The sequence below is a fragment of the Anabrus simplex genome, chromosome 1 (assembly GCF_040414725.1).
Source record: "Anabrus simplex isolate iqAnaSimp1 chromosome 1, ASM4041472v1, whole genome shotgun sequence".
NCBI lineage: Eukaryota > Metazoa > Arthropoda > Insecta > Orthoptera > Tettigoniidae > Anabrus > Anabrus simplex.
In genome coordinates, this window is record NC_090265.1 from 180,579,980 (window position 1) to 180,599,618 (window position 19,639).

Sequence of the window (19,639 nt, forward strand, 5' to 3'; positions counted from 1 at the left end):
ATTCAAGAGATGGTGGATTCTAACCCCACTGTCAGCAGGCCCAAAGATGGTTTTGTGTGGTATCTCATTTTCACACCAAGCAAATGCTGGGGCTGTACCTTAATTAAGGCCACTGTGCAAAATAGATCAGGAAATTATAAAAATCTTTTGTTGTTTATTTCCATTATGGTACATAGTATTAATTTTACAAAATTTTTTGGGTACCACACTCTAGATTTCAAAGCAGGCTCCTTTTTTCTCTCAGCAAAATAGGAGCAAAGATATGAAATTTTACTTAGTATTTTCTGTTCATTTTTTATCATTTTATTGACTTGGTCTTATTTGCATCAGAACGTAATTGTCATAAAACCTGTCTGTGCCGGTTGAACTTAAAACAGATAGTATTGGTTTATTTGATTTGTGATTGTATCGATTGTAAGGATTAAGAACATTATATCTTTCAAATGGGCAGTATTGTGTATTCTATCAATAATTTTATCGATGACTGTTGTTAGATGTTAGGATAGGAATGGTAGGAGGGGGAGTATTCATTCTGGTGAAAGACAACTTGTAATCTACGAAAAAGTTAAAGATGACAAACATGGAATTCTAGGTGTAAAGCTCATCTCTAAAGATAAAAGGCAATTTGATGTCTTTAGAGTGTACAGACCAGGAAAGGGTAGCGCTGACGCTGATTGAGAATTATTTGATAAGATAATTAGCTATGTGAGAAACGATAAGGAAAGGAACGTGATTGTAGTGGATGATCGCAGTTTATCAAATGTCAATTGGGAAGGTAATGCAAACGGCAGGAAGCATGACCAACAAATGGCAAATAAGTTAATATGGGAAGGATATCTGATTCAGAAAGTGATGGAACCAACTATAGGGAAGAATATTCTGGATGTGGTGCTGGTAAAACCAGATGAGCTTTATAGAGAAACTGACGTAATAGATGTTATCAGTGATCACGAAGCTGTTTTTGTGGTAGTTAAATTTAAATGTGAAAGAAAGAAAGGAAGGAAGGTATGAAAATTAGCACTATTAGGCAGTACCATATGGCTGATAAAACAGGCATGAGGGAGTTTTTAAAAAGTAAATATGATAGGTGGAAAATGGTAAATTAAAATGTAAACAGGCTCTGGGATGGGTTTAAAGCAATTGTTGAGGATTGTGAAAGTAGGTTTGTACCTTTAAAAGTGGTAAGGAATAGTAAAGATCCACTATATTATAACAGAGAAGTAAAGAGACTAAGAAAGTGGTGCAGGTTGGAAAGAAATAGTTAGAAATGGCTGTGGAAGTAAGAAGAAATTGAAGGAACTTACTAAGAAATTGAATCTAGCAAAGAAGTCAGCTAAGGATAACATGATGGGAAGCATAATTAGTGGTCATACAAATTTTAGTGGAAAATTGAAGAGTATGTATACGTACTTTAAGACAGAACAAGTTCTAAGAAGGACATTTCAAGAATCATTAATGAACAAGGGGGGTGTGTATGTGAGGTTCTTCAAAAAGCAGAAGTATTCAGTCAGCAGTATGTAAAGATTGTTGGTTACAAGGATAATGTCCAGATAGAGGAGGTGACTAATACTAAAACAAAGCAAATCAGTCACCTCTGTATAGGCCATGAAGGCCGTTGGAGGAGTGGGAGGTAAAGGCTTCCACCATTGTTAACCTCCGCACGTGATGGGGTAGAGTGGTTAGCTCTACGCCCGGCCGTCTTTGCCCCCAGGAATTAACCTGGTACTCATTTTTGGTGTAGGCTGTGTGAACCTCAGGGCCATACGCACCTCCGGAAGTGGAAATCTTGTTTCTTAAATTTTACGACTTCCTGACAGGGATTGAAACCCACATCCTTCCAGGCGAACCAGGCACGCCTTTACCGCCTCGGCCAGGCAGCCCCTACTAATACTAAAGAAGTATTAAAATTTACCTATGACAACAATGATGTTTACAGTAAGATACAAATTTGAAAACTAGAAAGGCAGCTGGAATTGATAAGGTTTCGAGGGATATACTAAAGACAATGGGTTGGGATATAGTACCATATCTGAAATACTTATTTGATTATTGCTTGCATAAAGGAGCTATACCAAATGAATGGAGGGTTGCTATAGTAGCCCCTGTGTATAAAGGAAAGGGTGATAGACATAAAGCTGAAAATTACAGGCCAGTCAGTTTGACATGCATTGCACGTAAGCTTTGGGAAAGCATTCTTTCTAATTATATTAGACATGTTTGCAAAATTAATAACTGGTTTGATAGAAGGCAGTTGGGTTTAGGAAAAGTTATTCCACTGAAGCTCAACTTGTAGGATTCCAGCACGATATAGCAGATATCCTGGATTCAGGAGGTCAAATGGACTGTATCGCAATTGACCTATCTAAGGCATTTGTTAGGGTAGATCATGGGAGACTGAAGAATGAGTGCAATTGGACTTGATAAAAGAGTGACTGAATGGGTGGCTATGTTTCTAGAAAATAGAACTCAAAGAATTAGAGTAGGCAAAGTTTTATCTTTCCCTGTAATAATTAAAAGGGGAATTGCTCAAGGCAGTATTATTGTAGCTTTATGTTTTCATATATATATATATATATATATCAATGACATGTGTAAAAAAGTGGAATCAGAGATAACGCTTTTTGTAGATGATGTTATTCTGCACAGAGTAATAAATAAGTTACAAGATTATGGGCAACTGCAATATGACCTCAATAATGTTGTGAGGTGGACAGTAGGCAATGGTATGATGATAAACGGGGTTAAAAGTCAGGTTGTGAGTTTCACAAATGGGATAAGTCCTCTCAGTTTTAATTACTGTGTTGATGTGGTGAAAGTTCCTTTTGGGGATCATTGTAAGTACCTAGGTGTTAATATAAGAAAAGATCTTCTTTGGGTTAATCACATAAATATGATTGTAAATAAAGGGTACAGATCTCTGCACATGGCTATGAGGGTATTTATGGGTTGTAGGAACGATGTAAAGGAGAGGGCATATGTCTCTGGTAAGACCCCAACTAGAATACGGTTCCAGTGTATGGGACCCTTACCGGGATTACTTGATCAAAGAACTGGAAAAAAATCCAAAGAAAAGCAGCTCAATTTGTTCTGGGTGATTTTTGAAAATGAGACAAATTCTTTCATATTGAATTGGCTCTTCCGGTGACTCCAACGAGCCTACGCAGTGGTCTCCATGGTGTGCACTAGCCATGTGTCATGGTAGGAGTGCTATTTACCAACTGATGAGGCCCAACTTAGCACACTGGGGCAAAACGCTGGCAACCAGGAATGAGTTAGCTGGAAATTTTGTATTGTCGAATAATGGACCAACAATATTGGTATTAAAAATGTACTCGTTCAGAACAAATATTTCAAGTTTCCTATCAACATCTGTATCATAAGTGGTATGTTCCGAGCTGTCGGTGGAGAGATGGCGATTAAGTTTGAGTTGTGTCTAAAAGTAGGAAAGATCACAATATGAAGATAAAGTTGGAATTCAAGAGGAAAAATTTGGCAAAATATTTGTTTATAGGAAGGGGAGTGAGAGATTGGAATAACTTACCAAGGGAGATGTTCAATAAATTTCTAATTTATTTGCAATAATTTAAGAAAAGGCTAGGAAAACAACAGATAGGGAATCTTCCTTCTGGGCGACTGACCTAAATGCAGATCAGTAGTGATTGATTATTGGTTTGTTACTCGAAGTTTATAATCCTTATAAGAGGGCAAATCAAAAAGTAAGATACACTAACTCGCCACGAGAGCACACTGTGTTTAAAGATAAAAATTTCATGATCCGTATTGAACTGTATCACAATTAAATTGAAATAATTAGTTCAACCTATTCAATACTACCTTATTTATTATTTCAATTTAATTGTAGCACACTGTATGTCATGACCAAGGCCAGTGCGGAGCAAACTACAGTAACTGCCGTCACGTCCGATAGAAAGGTTTGCATGGTATCCCGTCGTGTTGTGTGTGCAGAGCGGCTAGAGTCAATGGCACGTCAACTGGATGTTCACTCCAAGTTGGAGGTGTGTGCAGTGATCAGAGATCTATGGGCTAAACGGCTCAATTCCACGGACATTCATTGTGAAATTGCTGCTGGAAATGGTGAGCGTGCAGTTTGTTGCCCATGTATAGTAAAGTGGTGTAAGCAATTTGGATGCACGGATCACACAGACAAATATCGCAAAGGCAGGCCCGCAAAATCCAGTACCATTGACCGTGTGGATGGGATCATTAGAGAGAATCAGTGCATAACACTGCAGGAAATTGCCAGTATGCTGAACATTTTGTAAGGCAGTGTGTTCTCCAATGCTCACCAACACCTTGGATTTCATCAAATGTGTCGAAGATGGGTCCCATGTCTGCTCACCAGTGTTCTCAAGGGACAACTTTTCCAATCGTCACTGGCATTTTTCGCAGTTGTATTCTGTGAAGGCCAGTGAGTTTCTGCAGCAAATCATCACAGAAGATGAAACGTGGGTCCACCATTTCACCCCTGATACAAAGAGAACATTGATAGAATGGGTGCACACCACATTACTACCAGGAAAGAAGGCCAAGGTCCAACCTTCTGCAGGAAAGGTAATGGCAACACTGTTCTTTGACATGGAGGGTGTGGTGCACGTAGAATTTATGCTGAAAGGCACGACAATCAACTCTGCTTCGTATTGTCAAACATTGAACTGGTTGCATAAAGCAATTAAAGAAAAGTGGTGGGGAAAATTGAGCACCGGTGTGATTTTTTTTTTTGCACAATAACGCAACACCTCACATAGCCCACCAAATGTCCAAACTGCTACAGCGATTCAAGTGGGAGGTATGGCAACATCCTCCATACAGTCCAGACTTAGCGCCCTGCAATTATTGTGTGCTCGGTAATCTGGAAAAGGAACTCTCTGGACGACGATTCCAAAATGATGAGGAGGTGAAAGAAGCTCTCTCCAGGTGGTTACATAGCGCTGGAGGTGATTTCTATGCATCTGGAATCAAAAACTTGGTTGTCCGTTACGAGAAATGTTTACTGTCTGTTGGGGACTATGTGGAAAAGTGAACTTACATTGTATGTTGACATAGCCGTAGTTTCATAAATGGCCATTACTTGGAAGTGTAACTTACTTTTTGATTCGTCCTTGTACAAACAGTTAAAATGCGTTTGAAGTCTTCAAAAGAGTTATTACCAATGGGAACCGTCCTGCAGTTCTCATAGAATGGAAGTACATGGGTTCTGTAATTTGAGGATGGTTTTCTGTCGTTTCACATTTTCACAACAGGCAAATTCTGGAACTGTACCTTAGTTAAGGTCTTGTCCGCTTCCTTCTCACTCCTGGACCTTTCCTATCCCATCATCACCGTAGACCTATCTGTGTCGGTGCGACGTAAAGCAAATTGTAAATAAGAAAATATTTGATTTGAGGTAAATATTTCAAAGATCCGGTTATTGTTAGAGACTAGAATCAGAATAGCAGCAACTTTTTTTTTTTTTTTAAGGAAACAAGGTATACTACATTATTACCATAAATATTATTAATTAGCTTATATGGGGTATTTAATTTGTGGAAAATTAGTATTTATAAAAATAGGTTTTTTGTTTGGTTTCAAAGGTCTATGAACTTACTCTGCACAAGATACACCAAAAAAAGATGAATAACATGTATAGTTTTATTCCAGTTTTATGATTAGCCCAGGTATCAAGATTTTTTCTACTAGTATTATTGTGCCTACTTTTTAATTGGTTCCTTTATTAAGTTTTCCAGCTTTCTAACTGTTATGGGGCATTTTGTACCTTCAGTTGTCTCATCCCTGAAGTAAGCATCATTCATCTTGTGATTATAACATTACTAGTCTTTGGATTTTTAGTAATAGAAACTATATTTCATCCCTGTTAACAGGTGGTGGTGACTATTGTTTTAAGAGGAAGCACCCTGTTTAATAATTTAGTTCTGAATTACTATAATATATGCATATAGTATATGCTTAATATGGTTGTACTGGAGCTTATTTTGCTTACAGTATTAAAAGACTGAAATATACCTACTCCAGGTTTTATTACTAATTGTTTTTAGTACTACAAGCATATTTGCAAGAATAGAAAAGTAAAGAGCTATGTGAACCAAAGTATAACACATTTTAAATGAAAATCTAGTGAGGCTGTGTGATTCTTTTGCTTATTATAATCATTATAAAACATCAAAGCCATTTCTTATTAACAGTGCTGATGTAGTTATTTTATTATTATTGATTATATACAGTCTTATCTGCACACTTTTTTAAAACATAACCAGTTTTCGGGCACTAAGGTCCATCGTCAGTGTTAAAATTTAAATTTAATTCCACATGAGTGTGTTGTCAAAATTAATTAAAATGAGTTTAAAATGTAGCCCTGTTGACATCAACTGTAAAATAAGAACAAGGACAAACAAGTATAAAAGTATGAAAATAATACATATAATCTTACAATGTTGTTGTAAAAGGTATGGACATACCATAAGAAAGGCTGGCGTTTCCTCGTGCTCAGGCTGTTGGTCGAGTACTGACAAACGTTCAGCTTTAAGTACAGAACCGCGCTGCAAACACATGATGTTACGTCACCTCAAGGTTGTGTTAGAAGCATGTGATGTTACGTCAACTCAAGATTGTAAACAAAATGTTGCTTGCGACTGTTTCATTTAAAATTTTTGTCTGGATCCGTTGTCTGCGCCAAAAATATCTCATTGTTTTCACATGTATTTAATTCAAATACATAATTACCCTTAAAAATTAATTTCATGTCCTTTTCGAGCCCTAAAATGGCTGTGGTTATTGTTATAAATGTATTCCGCAAAAGCTGAATATCTGTTGTATTTAATTGCCTTAAAATGTTCTTGATATCTTTGATTTAAGGTTTACCCAGTTATTCCTGTATAAAACATTTTACAGTCATCACAAGTGAGCCTGTATACTCCCGAATTGGTATATATATCATTTTTATCGACACTATGTGCATTATATATATGTTCTGATATTTTATTTCTGATTCTAAATGCTGTTTTAAGTTGACATTTCTAAATATATTCGCGATTTTAAAAACTTGACTTCCAAAGTACGTAACTGTTACAAATTGACTACGTTCATAGATTTTCTTTCTTTTCTCATAGTTTTTTTTTTTTTCTCCATTTTCTTTCTTACGTATAATATTGTCTTTTATCATTTCTGGATTGTAGCCATTTTGCTTTAGCAATGTGTTTTATTATTCTAGTTTCTTTCAGTTTGTTTTCATTACTCAGGGGAAGTTTTAATAATCTATTAATATAGCTGTTGTAAGCTGCTTGTTTGTGAGTTCCTGGGTGGTTGGAGTTTTTATTGATGGTGGTGAAGGACTGTGTGGGTTTCCTAAAAATACTGAAATCTATCCTATTGTTGGTTCTTCTTAATGTGAGGTCCAAGAAATTTAACTTTTTATTGTTTTCTTTCTCCATAGTGAATTTAATGTTGCTTTCAAACAAATTCAAACAACCCAGAAGTGTTTCGGGAGTAATGAGGTCTCCATTTAAAAATACTACTGTGTCGTCAACAAAACGGACCCATCATTTTCTTTCTTTCTGATATGTGTTCAAGATGGTTTTCTCAAGATTATTTAAATAAATATTGTCTAAGAAACCTGATAGTTGACCCCCCATTGGTAAACCTGTGTTTTGGTGGTAGTACTCGCCATTGAATGTAAAGTAATTATTTTCCAATCTTAGAGTTAATAAGTTTATCATTTTGTTAATTTCTATGTGACTTAGTCTGTCTTGGTTCTTTAAATTTTCTTCTATTAAGTCTATAGTCTCGTTGATAGGAATGTTGGAATACACGTTGGTCACATCATATGATACCACTATAGTTTCCTCATTTATTTCTGTTGATTGTATTTTAGAAATAGCTTCCAAAGAATTTGATATTGAATTGCTATTTTCTAATGTGATGTGGTTTTGTAGGTGTTTAAATAAAAATTTAGATAATTGAAATGTGGGGCTGTTTCAACAATTAATTGTAGGTCTAACAGGGTAATTCTCTTTGTGGATTTTTGGGAGAGACTTTAAAGTTGGGCATCTTGGGTTCATCGGGACCAATTTTTGTTTCTCTTTTTCGTTTTCTGTGTGTCCTTTAGGGTTTCTTTTCTTTTTGTGTTTAAATTCCTGGTGGGGTCCTTTTTTATTTCCTTTATGTTGTTTGTTTCTATGAAATTAATTGTTGTTTTTTTTTTTTGGATGTTGTCGTCTTTATTTATGATAACTGTGACTTTACCCTTATCTGCTTTAGTTACAATTAAGTTATTTTTTATTTTACTTTTTAGATTAGTTATTAGTTTTTGGTAATACTTACTTTGTTTCCTTTGATTGGTTTGTTTTTGATGTTTTCAATTTCATTTGCTACTAAGTGTCTTACAGTTTCTTTTTTATTGTCAGGGACTTTTTGGATAGGTGATTCAGTCTCTGTTATTAGTTGTTTTAATGTGGCATTATTAAGTTTTTGTTTAAGATTGTGTTTGTGACCTAGTTTTAATAGGTTGGTTTCATTTTGGATTAAAGGTGTGTCCGAAATGTTGACAACAGGTTCACAATGTTTGTGCTCAACCAAATCATTAAAACCATCACATATGTGTTCATAAGTTCACTTAATTTGTTTTGAATTGTTTTTCGTTTTTTCTCAAGTCTAATTCTTATGTATTTGTGAATGTGTGTTGCGAGACATGTCCATTCCCATATATTGTATGTGTTCATAAGTTGAAGCTGAAGGTGAAACGCTTCTTCATTTAACCGGGATGGCTGATGACCTTCGATGTTAGGCCCCTTTAAACAACAAGCAGCATTTAACTGGTCCTTCTTTGCATGTAAGCTCTTGATTTCACTTCTTAACCATGTTCGTGCAATTTTGACAGCTCGTTGGCAAGATACTGATGTGTTGTTGCTTTTCAGATTAATAAAATTAGGTGTTAAGTTATGCTTTAAGCATTCGTGGTTGAACTTAATGTCCTCATTGATGGTTAATATTTTCAATTTTATGTTCCTACATTTAAAGGCTTTGGATGTTTCTCGACCAATGAATGACGAATTATAATCATTATAAAACATCAAAGCCATTTCTTATTAACAGTGCTGATGTAGTTATTTTATTATTATTAATTATATACAGTCTTATCAGCACACACTTTTTTAAAACATAACCGGTTTTCGGACACTAACGTTCATCATCAGTGTTAAAATTTAAATTTAATTCCACATGAGTGTCGTCAAAGCTGAATGTTTGTCAGTACTCGACCAACAGCCTGAGCACGAGGAAAAGCCAGCCCTTCCTATGGCATGTCCATACCTTTTACAACAACACTGTAAGATTATATGTATTTTTCATACTTTTATACTTGTTTGTTCTTGTTCTTATTTTACAGTTGATGACAACAGGGCTACATTTTAAACTCGTTTTAATTAATTTGTTTTAATTAATTTTGACAACGCACTCGTGTGGAATTAAATTTAAATAGGTATGAACCTGAAGAACCTTATAAAATAGCATTATTTTAAAAGGGAACCTGTAGGATTTCATTTACCCATCAGTTAAGAATTGATCTATCCTTTGAATATAGTGGTACCAACTGTGTGAGAATAATTTCCTTATATTTTGTTTAATTTCAGGAACATTATCTTTTACCTTTAATTGTATTACTGTTTAGCAATTGAAAACATATCATTTTATGCTCATTTGATAATGGAGGGTGCGTGAGAAAATTTGTGTGGTAGGACATGTTTGACTAAACTTTCTAGAACAGTTAGATATGTTCCCAGGTTGTTGTGGTTCTGTATTCTGTAGAGAAAGTAATGATTGTGAATCATGCAGGTTATTTAATTTTTGCTGGTATTTTGGTAATATTTTAGATTTCTTTATGGAAATTCAACTTTTCACTAAGTACAATGTTTTGTTTCAATTCTAGAACATAAAAAGTACATTTCCATGTATTCTTCCCAGAGTGAATCTTTGAATTTGCCCTCTCTTAGTGAAAGTGGGAAACTCAGATAAAAGTGGTGGTTTTAATAGATATATATTTTCAAATATTAAGAATATTTTCTTGGTCCATGCTACTTGCTTCTAACATTGTATCATATAACAAAGCACATATAAGAACAACCTGAATGACTGGTCAGTACTTCACAATGAAGTAATTGATACAACATAGGAATAGTTTTCTTTGTATGATCATCAAACATATCATTTTATTACAAATTTTATTGCAAATTTCAAAGGTTATTTTTAAGTCTGGAGGAAGAGAATTCTTCCCAAGATCCCTTTAACTACTTAAATTGTCACTTGGCTATTTCTTTTCCCTATTTATATTGATTGAAAGCCTATGCTTGAAGTGAGACATTTGCCAGAATTTGAATCTGTATCTCTTACTACTTTGCTGGACACAAATATTAAACATAGAGATGAGATCAGTAGTATATAATCATACAGTGAGTGAGTAAATGAATGATGAAATATTTACTTCACCTTCTGATGAATGAACATAGTTTTAGTAATGTCTAGGCAAACAGTCAATAAATCAAGTTTGTTATGGGAAAAGATCAAAGTTACTGGTAAGTACAGACAAAAAAAATATTATTGTTAACAAATACATTGCAATTGGAAAATATTCTCATGGCAATGGTCACTTTCAGTAGTGTGATAATAAAGTAAAGTTAACATAATTACCCAACAACAATAACAACAAGAGTACAACATGCAATTCCATGAAGATAAAATATTACAAAAAATACTACTAGTTTAACATTCTAAATCCAGCATCATCATATATGAACTCGCACAAAACTTAAGTATTTCCAGTGTTTAACACTATGGCTTATCATACTATAGGTTGAGCTTACTGCTAGCTTAAAATTGCAAGTGATAATAAAGTAAAGTAAAAACATCATAAGAATATTGTCCTATTCCACTTAAATTACTGTTTAAGGAAGATATTTACACATGCATAAAACATCAAGGATGATCTATTACTTCTCAGAAGATGTTGATAGTTTCAGGATTGCCATAGCTATGCTGAAATAGAAAGGGAAAATTCTTTACCCAGAAGAAATGCAAACATCATAAGTAGGATGATGCCCAACATAAAATTTGAAATATGTCGAGAGATTTTTTGTTGTTAAAGTGTCTTGCTAGGCAAGTTACTCTTCCTTTATTTTACCTTGTATACCTTAACTGTATTGCCAAGATGATTTCATGGTCTGTTGGGAAGTAACTGCATGCCATCCCACTTTAAGCTTTGGTATTACTTGGAGGATCTAATATAGGAAGAATTGGTAAGGTTCTTACTCTTCTGAGGTGAAACCTTTCGCACATGTGTGAACTTCCTCACTTGTAACATTGCAAAACTTTTATGTAAATCTCTATAACAAGAATTCTTATTTTTATGGTTCTGTGCAAATTATTGCTATCAAATATATTGTTCTTAAGTAGCATTTTGTTAGATTGTGTATATTATGCTATTTTATTTATTCTCTTTTAAGAATTGTTAATCATAAATAACATTGAAGAAGGTATGCTCATTAAAGCAATATATAGCTAATGTTACAGGCTTTATCTCAAGGGCATAGTTTTGATTTTCTTCATACCTTAATGGTATCAGTTATGGTTCCTTTTCTTAAGAAAAGCTCAATTACTTTCTCTCTAAATTTACTGTGAATAATATCTAGTCACCATGGATTTAAAATCAACGTAACTTGTCAGGGTAAAAGAAAATGAAAAAGCCAAGCACAGCTAGGTCATTTTTTTGTATGAAAACTGTTTATGTAGAAATTTTTTTCTGCTGTAATATGTTCTCTTGTTAAGTTGTTAAGCATAATTTGATATAATTAATTCTAACATCCTCTCTGAAAACAGCTGTCTACCGAACATTTTACTTGTAATAGTTTTAAGAAATGCACTTGTATTTTATCTAGAAAGCACCATCTTATTGCCAGTCCGTCCAGTACATTCTCTAGTGATGATTAGTTCTACATAAAATATGCTTCTTTATATGTGACCTGACTTTAATGTGTGCAGCATAAAATGCAATCAGAACAATCTGAAGAGTTTGTATTGGCATGAATATCCTTCTTGAGAACGAGTGAGACAATTTTATTTGGCGACACATGAAGAGATTATCTTCAGCTCTCAGTACTAGGAACTGTCATGATCTGCGGAAGTCCAGTCCGAACTGGATACTGGAGAAGGAAGAGTCATTGTAAGGCTGTTTCCATTAGTTTGAGGAAGATGCTATGAAACCTATCAATTTTCAAAATTTTTCTTCTTATTTTATAAATTCTGTAAATGCTGTGCTCACAGGATAGAACATTTGAAGTTATTCCATTATATTGTTGGTAGTTTAAGTTATGTGAGGGAATTATGCTGTTGGAAACAACATTACAATCATGAATGAAAAAGTTTCAATACTGTTATGGCTGTGAATATTTGTTTCATAATAAATGTATATTTTTCTGATAAGAGATTTAATGACCATTATTAATGTTCTTGTTCTTGTACATAAGTTTTTCTCATTGTTCACAAGTTATGATACTCAGGATATATGTATGCATTCAGGTATGGTTATATCATTTTTATTTTAAATGTTAATTGCCATACTACTTTCATATGGCCAGTACAAGATATGACCATGCAATGAAAGTGAAAATGTTATCTAAATTGTTTTCATTTGAATGCATCCAGTTACCTAGTTCGGTCATCTGAAAAATTTGTTTTAATATGCATCAGTGTAGAGTATAATATATCCTGTAACTACATCAGTTGCGAAGTAACTGTATGGCATACCTTATAGGTCTGCTACCGGTATGTAATTTCAATTCAGAGAGGACTTTTTTATGGTCAACTCTTCTGACTTTTGGAGTTCATGATGAACAAGTTTGTTCCTTCTGTTATTCTTAATTCATATACTGCAACAGGAAAAATCATTAAATCTCTGTTTCATTTCAATGTGTAAGACTTTTGGAATGGCAGTCATATTTTAAAGGCTGAATTCTGGGGAGAAAATGTTAATTATAAAAGGATTAGATCCTTAGGAAAGACTATAAAGGAATACATAATCTTTTTTTTTTTATGGAATAATGGATGACTGCAAAAAGTGTCTGTTATCTAGGTTAAGGGCATCCACATTGAAACTTGGCAGTTATAAAATGCTTTTGGGTGTGGTGAGCATACTGTAATAGTAGCCTATATGAAGCATCAAAGTGGATCAGGACAAGGAGAGGGTGAAATTGAAGTTAGTGATCCATAGCCCAACCCAGGAGCTCTCTGGACAAGGGTAACTGAAGAAGAAGAAGACGAAGAAGGAATTGTACTATATATTCATCATTTCAGTAGATTTGTAGGTCAGATTGTCTCTTTGAATATAAAATATCTTTATCCAAGGAAAATGATCATTCAGCATCAATGGAAACCTGTGGAAAATACTTGTTTCGAACTCCAAATCATTCATTCCTTTTAAAGCTCTAGAGTTTTATAAGCTTTGTTGAAGTTTGTCTTTTGCAAATCCTTCAGGTATGTTGTCGTTTTTTTCTACCTTACCCCTTGGCACACCCAACGATAAACACTCCTATTCTGTTATTCAACATCATCATCATTTTACAGTTCCAGTTTTCCGGGTACTGTTGGCGAGCCTCTTCCATTCTGTGTTATTGAGATACATTCTGTTCTTAATGATGTCCTCCAGTGCCCTTACGATGTCCATCCAGTGGGTTCTTGGTCTTCCCACCATCTGTTTTCCTGCCACATGTCTCTCCAAGTTAACTTATGCTGTCCTTGTTGGCTCCATCCTCATAACATGTGCAAACCCCCTCACTCTGGATATGCTGACCCGATCTAACAATGATGTAACAATCTCAGCTACTTTCCTAACCACATCATTCCTAAACTTGTCCAGTTTGGTTTTTTGAATTGTGGGCCTAAGGAACTTCATCTCGGATGCCTGCAACCTTGATGAGTCTTTCTTAGTGAGGGTGCAGGTTTCAATACCATATGTTAAGATTGGTATGAAGTACTGATTGAACATCACCAGCTTTGATTTTGTTGGTACTTTGGGATCCCAGAGGAGTGTTCTTACTTGTTGGTAAAAGTGAAAGCTCTTCTGCACTCTATTTGCCACCTCCTTCGTGGCTAGTGTATCTTGAGATATTACACTGCTGAGGTATGTAAAACTTTCCACACTTTCTAGTGGATGGTTTCCTATCATGCTGTACGCTGGTTGTCCCTCTCTGTTTATTGCCATCACTACTGTTTTGGATTCGCTTATCTTGAGAATGAACTCCTAGAACCCTACAAGTGCCATGCAGTATAGTCTGTAGTGCCAGGCGAATAATGTAGAAAATTACTTGTTGGAATAATAATTTCAGTCGCTTCTAATAGGCACATTTTTATGAATGATACAGCATTTTAAAGAGGAAGGTTGGTGCATTATTTGACTTGATATACATTTCAAAACATTTAGACAGAAGTCTTCTTTTTAAATTATTATTTTTATTTTTAGATTCAAATTTGAGGTGTTTTTTGTGGGAAAAAAAATTGCCTAGTAAGTAAATACTTTTGGAATATACAATTTGTTGAAAATATCATGAACTAACACCACACAATGTTTCAGGCTTCTAAGTCTGTACCTGTGTCCTGAACACTGAAGAACATTGGAATTGAACACTACATAGAGATGTTGATTCCCATAGGGAATCTGAAATATTTGTTCCGAATGAGTAAATTTATAATACCAATATAAATGGTCCGTTATTGGACATTTTACATAGAGATACGATTTTTAGGTCCCTAGCCTTTAGCCACACGCCAACTTCCTTTGAAGTCCTTTTGGTTTGTGATAATACTAATACTTCTCATGGATTCCTACATTGTACCCTGGGCACCAATGTGATGATCTTCCCCTCTTTTTTGTTGGACCACATTCTGCATACTTTCGCTCTTGACGTGCAGGCAATTTCGCATAGTAATGGGTACTGTCTCCAGACAGTCCAGGTGATGGCTTCAGAGGAATATTAGGCCTAGCTGGGGTTGGTTTCTTTGCCAGTGTCTCCACTACTTCAATAATGTAGTCATCACGATTCATTTGGAGGCAGATGTCAGTGTTGTCACAGTAGGCAATGTACGAATTTAGCATTGTCATGTCGAGCAAATTTTGAAGGATTTTTCTCACGTATCTCCTTGTAGCATGTTTTGCAGCAACATGATGCACCTTCTGGTCCTTCAGGTCTACTCCACACATGTGCTTATTGTAGTGTTTGGCAATATGCAATGGTTTGGTTACCTCCTTACAATTTTTTGCCTACACCAACACAGTTTCAGTATGACATGCAGTGGAAAGGCTATATACAGACTTTCTGAATTTCTTCTCTTTGAATCCACAAGCTAGCACCTCCCCCTTTCTATAATAGAGGACATCACCAGCTTGCAGTTTTGTTTTCATGAGCTCTTTAAGAAGGCCCTTAAAATTTGCTCAGACTGTTCCAGTGGTTGATAGAGAACGTCTGCCATCTGTATAGAAATTGTCAGTAAACAAATGGTACCCCTTATTATGTAGGTTGCATATACCAACAATTTCAGTAACTACTTTCTGTGCCATGCCATCTGGGTCACATAAGGCAAAAAAGTACTTGCCATTGTACAGCTCAGTATGCAACACATATCCAGTTTTGCTTTCACACAGTTCAAACTTCTTGATACCAAATCGAGCATGTTTCTTATTTGGCATGTACTGTATAAAAGCAACTCCATTTTTCACTCCAATCAAGGATTCATATAGTGAGACTTCCTGTGCAGGAATATACAATTTCTTCCACAAAGAATTTAGGAAGTCAGGCAAAGGTCTCGCCTTGTGCCAAGAATCATACCCAGGTTCATCCGTTGGAACTGCTGTGGCATTTGAATTCAAATGTACCACTCTGTTAATTAATTGGAGACTTCTGAAACAACTAGTACAACACAATCTCGTCTCAAAAAATACCACAACAGGATGTAAATGGATCAGAGAAGTAAGAGAGGATCTGAAGGAAATAGGCCTTACAACAGAAGACACCAAAAATAAGATAAAATTGAATACAAAACTCAAGAATACAAACCTCCGCTTTACCCTTACACAAAACAAACCAACAACACGCACATTTTCAACTGAGGAAAGGGCACGAAGATCGGAGCGTCTGAAGAAGTACTGGGAGGACCGCAAAGCCCGAACAATCCCTTCAAAGAGACCTGAACGACGGACTGACTAAAGTGATCCTATGTGGTCATAAAAGAAGAAGAAGAAGAAGAATTGGAAGTTATTCCTGGACATTGCATTTGAAAAGAATGGTATATACTGGGAAAATCTAGTATCCCAGTGTTTCTTTACATCCTTTTTGGGATTTAAACCCATATTCAAAATATGCCTAACCAATTTTTTAGTTTTTCGTTATCCACAGATTTGAACATTTTCAGTCTGCTCTAAGGATGTGTCTCCAGATAATCCAAATGCTGTTCTAACAATTCAGCAGCATAATGATTTCTTTCACTATCATCCCTCACAATTCTTCAGGAAAAAAGAGATCAAAATAAGACATAGCATTTGAATTCCAGGGGATGTTAGCTTGGAAGCCAGTTTTTCTTGGCATAAAATCGATATCATTTTTTACAGGCTCTGGTCCGCTAACTTTCTGCCATGAGACATCTGAATGATTGACTGTATCACTGATGGAATCAACTGGATTACAATTAATAATATGATTGAGGCGTACCTGCAGTGGTATATCATCATCATCAGGGTGTTCAAATGTTTGGACATCCCTAAATCCACTTCCTTTGGCATCCCTAGAATCATGTATGCTGTTATCTTCTTCAGAATCACTGCTGTTAATTTCACCGTCTTGCACATCACTAAAATCACTCTCATCTTCCAGTAAACTACTTATTATCTCAAGATCTTGTGCAATGTTTTCAATTTGGTCAGCCATATCTGTTTACAATGACCACATGGCCCATCTATCTTCAGCAAGTAAATACAACAGATATACATATCCTATTAGAGTACCAACTTAACTAAATGCAATCACGAAACTTCCTCATCACCGTCTGCTTCCAAGAATTGCGAAAGGTTGTCGCTATATGTCTGAAAACACGCACGTAGTCAGAGTAGATTTTTTTTGGCCCTGGCACTACAAAGCAAGCGTAAGAGTCAAAACAATCGACTCTTGGCACTGGTAGGGTTAACCCTCCATTCATTGAGTCTTGACTGTACTTGTTCCTCTGTTTCTCCCCAGATCATAACATCCTCAGCGAAGGCCATTGCATTTAGTTCACCGGAGGTTTTCTTGATGTTCTTCATTATGTCATCCGTGATGGTGATAAACAATAATGGCGATTGCTGGACTCACTTTTGGTCTTTAACCAGGATGAATGTCTGTCGCCCAATCGCACACAACGGGTACAGTTCTCATACAGCATCTGAACTTTCCTCGGCAGTCCTTCTAGCACATTCCTTTTTCTCAGGTATTTCCATAAATTCTCTCTTGCAGTGCCGTTATATGCCGCCTTAGTGACAAGGAAAACCATAAACAGATCTTTGCCTTTTCCTCACTATTTTTCTATTAACATACAAACACTGAAGATTAGGTCTGTTGTGGACCTGTTAGGCCTGAAGCCATACTGTTCCTCTTCAAACTGTGGCTCTAAGATGACTCACAATCTGTTCTCCAAGATTTTCTCAAGAATCTTAAGCCCATGAGAAAGGAGTGTTATTCCCCAGTAGTTGAAGCATTTTCAGCAATTTCCTTTCTTAAACAGAGGGATAATGACACCCTTGCTCCAATCAGTAGGTATCTTGCCATCTTTCCAAATTTCATTGAGCACTCTGTGTAGCCAATGTTAACACTGGACTCCTGCTACTTTAATCATGTCTGTGCTGACTTCATCAATTCCTAGGGATTTCCCTTGCAGCATCTTCTTAAGGGCTGCTGCCCGTTTCTGCCCATGTAATGGGAGATTCCTCTGTGCAGGTTTCAACAGCTGGTTCTTTTAACGTAAAGAAATAAATGAGCAACTGGATTAAAGTCGCTATATATATTTAATAAAGCCGAGCTTTTCACCATATTGCATTGACCTTCATCAGGGCATGTGAAGTTCTGCCTCTGACTGAGCTAAGAAATTCTCAAAGGAACGTGGAAGTCATGACTGTACTCTCCACCGCCTACCCCACTAACTGGACTCGGGCATCGTCGCGCTAGTTCTTTTGTTCTCTGATCTGCTTATGTCCTGTTCAATAGGTGATCATAATGATTCCTTAGAACCTCTGATGTCCTCTTCTTTCCTGGCCAGGTTTCCATTAGGATCCTCAATTGTTTTGATGGTTTCAACTAAATTCCTTTTGTTTTTGATCACTGAACAATAGTTTCATATTGCCTCTGCTGTCTTCCTCCAGTTTTTGAGTAAATTTCTCCCAGCACTTTATCTTCTCCTCTTCTACTACTCCTTTAACTATCCTCTCAGTTTCTTGTCCCGGTAAACTTGCCTGAGGTCTCTGATCTTCCCCTCGTCCCTTACCTGTTCTGGCTTCGATTTCTCTCTATCTTGTTCTTTTTGTGCTATGTGTCTTCCTGCAAACCTCTATCGCTTCTTTTATCAAAGTATTTTAAAATTGTGTCCACTCTACCTCACCACTCTCCACTTCTGTAGGCAGTTGTCCTCTTATAGGGTCCTGATAGTTGGTCCTCTTTCCAATCTGTTGTAGTTCCCACACCTTAATCTTAGGTAATTTTCTGGTTGTTATCTTTGGTACATTAATGTCTTTCAGATCTGCTACTAATAACCGGTGGTCGCTATTGAGGTTCTCACTAGGAATAACCTTGACATCAGTCGCTAGTCTACTTCTTTCTTTATCTGTAATGACATAGTCAGTGACTGTCTTGCTCGTTCCACCTCGGCTGTAACGGGTAATCTTGTGACTGACTCTTTTGTTGAACCAACTGTTTTTTTACTACCAAACAGTTTCTTATGCAGAAGTCTAGGAGATGTTCCCCTTCTGAATTTCTTCTCCCATAGCCTGTTTTTCCCAAGCTGTGCGTTGAGGTCCCCGATGATGATTGCCCTCTCTTCACTGATGGTCTCGTCTAGGTCTTCGAGAAACTTGTTCTTTTCATCTTGACTGCAACCTGTGTGAGGTGCATACACTTGCACCAGTGTCAGCTTCTCTTTCCCAAAGTGAACTGTTGCCTTTATAATCCTCTCAATGTACTGGATCTCTGTAATACCATCTAACTCTTTAGACAATATCAATCCTACTCCATTTCTCATCTCTCTGTTGTTACCATTCCAGTAGAAGGTATAGTTTTTCCTCAACTCTTTCTTCCCTTTACCTTTCCATTTTCACTCAGTACATTGATTGTTCCTATTCGAGTGTGTTGTCTTCTCCGGGGTTGTTGCGCAATTGCAAGGCTTGGCCTATCATCAGGCTGTAAGCCATCATACGCTGGCAATGAATAATGCCTGGGCTTTTGCTTCCACGTTGGCATTTTCTGTTTTCGAAGCAAAATCTGCAATGTCAATGGCTTCTAACACTTGAGCTTGACATAATATACTCTTCATTCTAAATGACCAGTTCCCAAAATCTTCACCCGAAAAC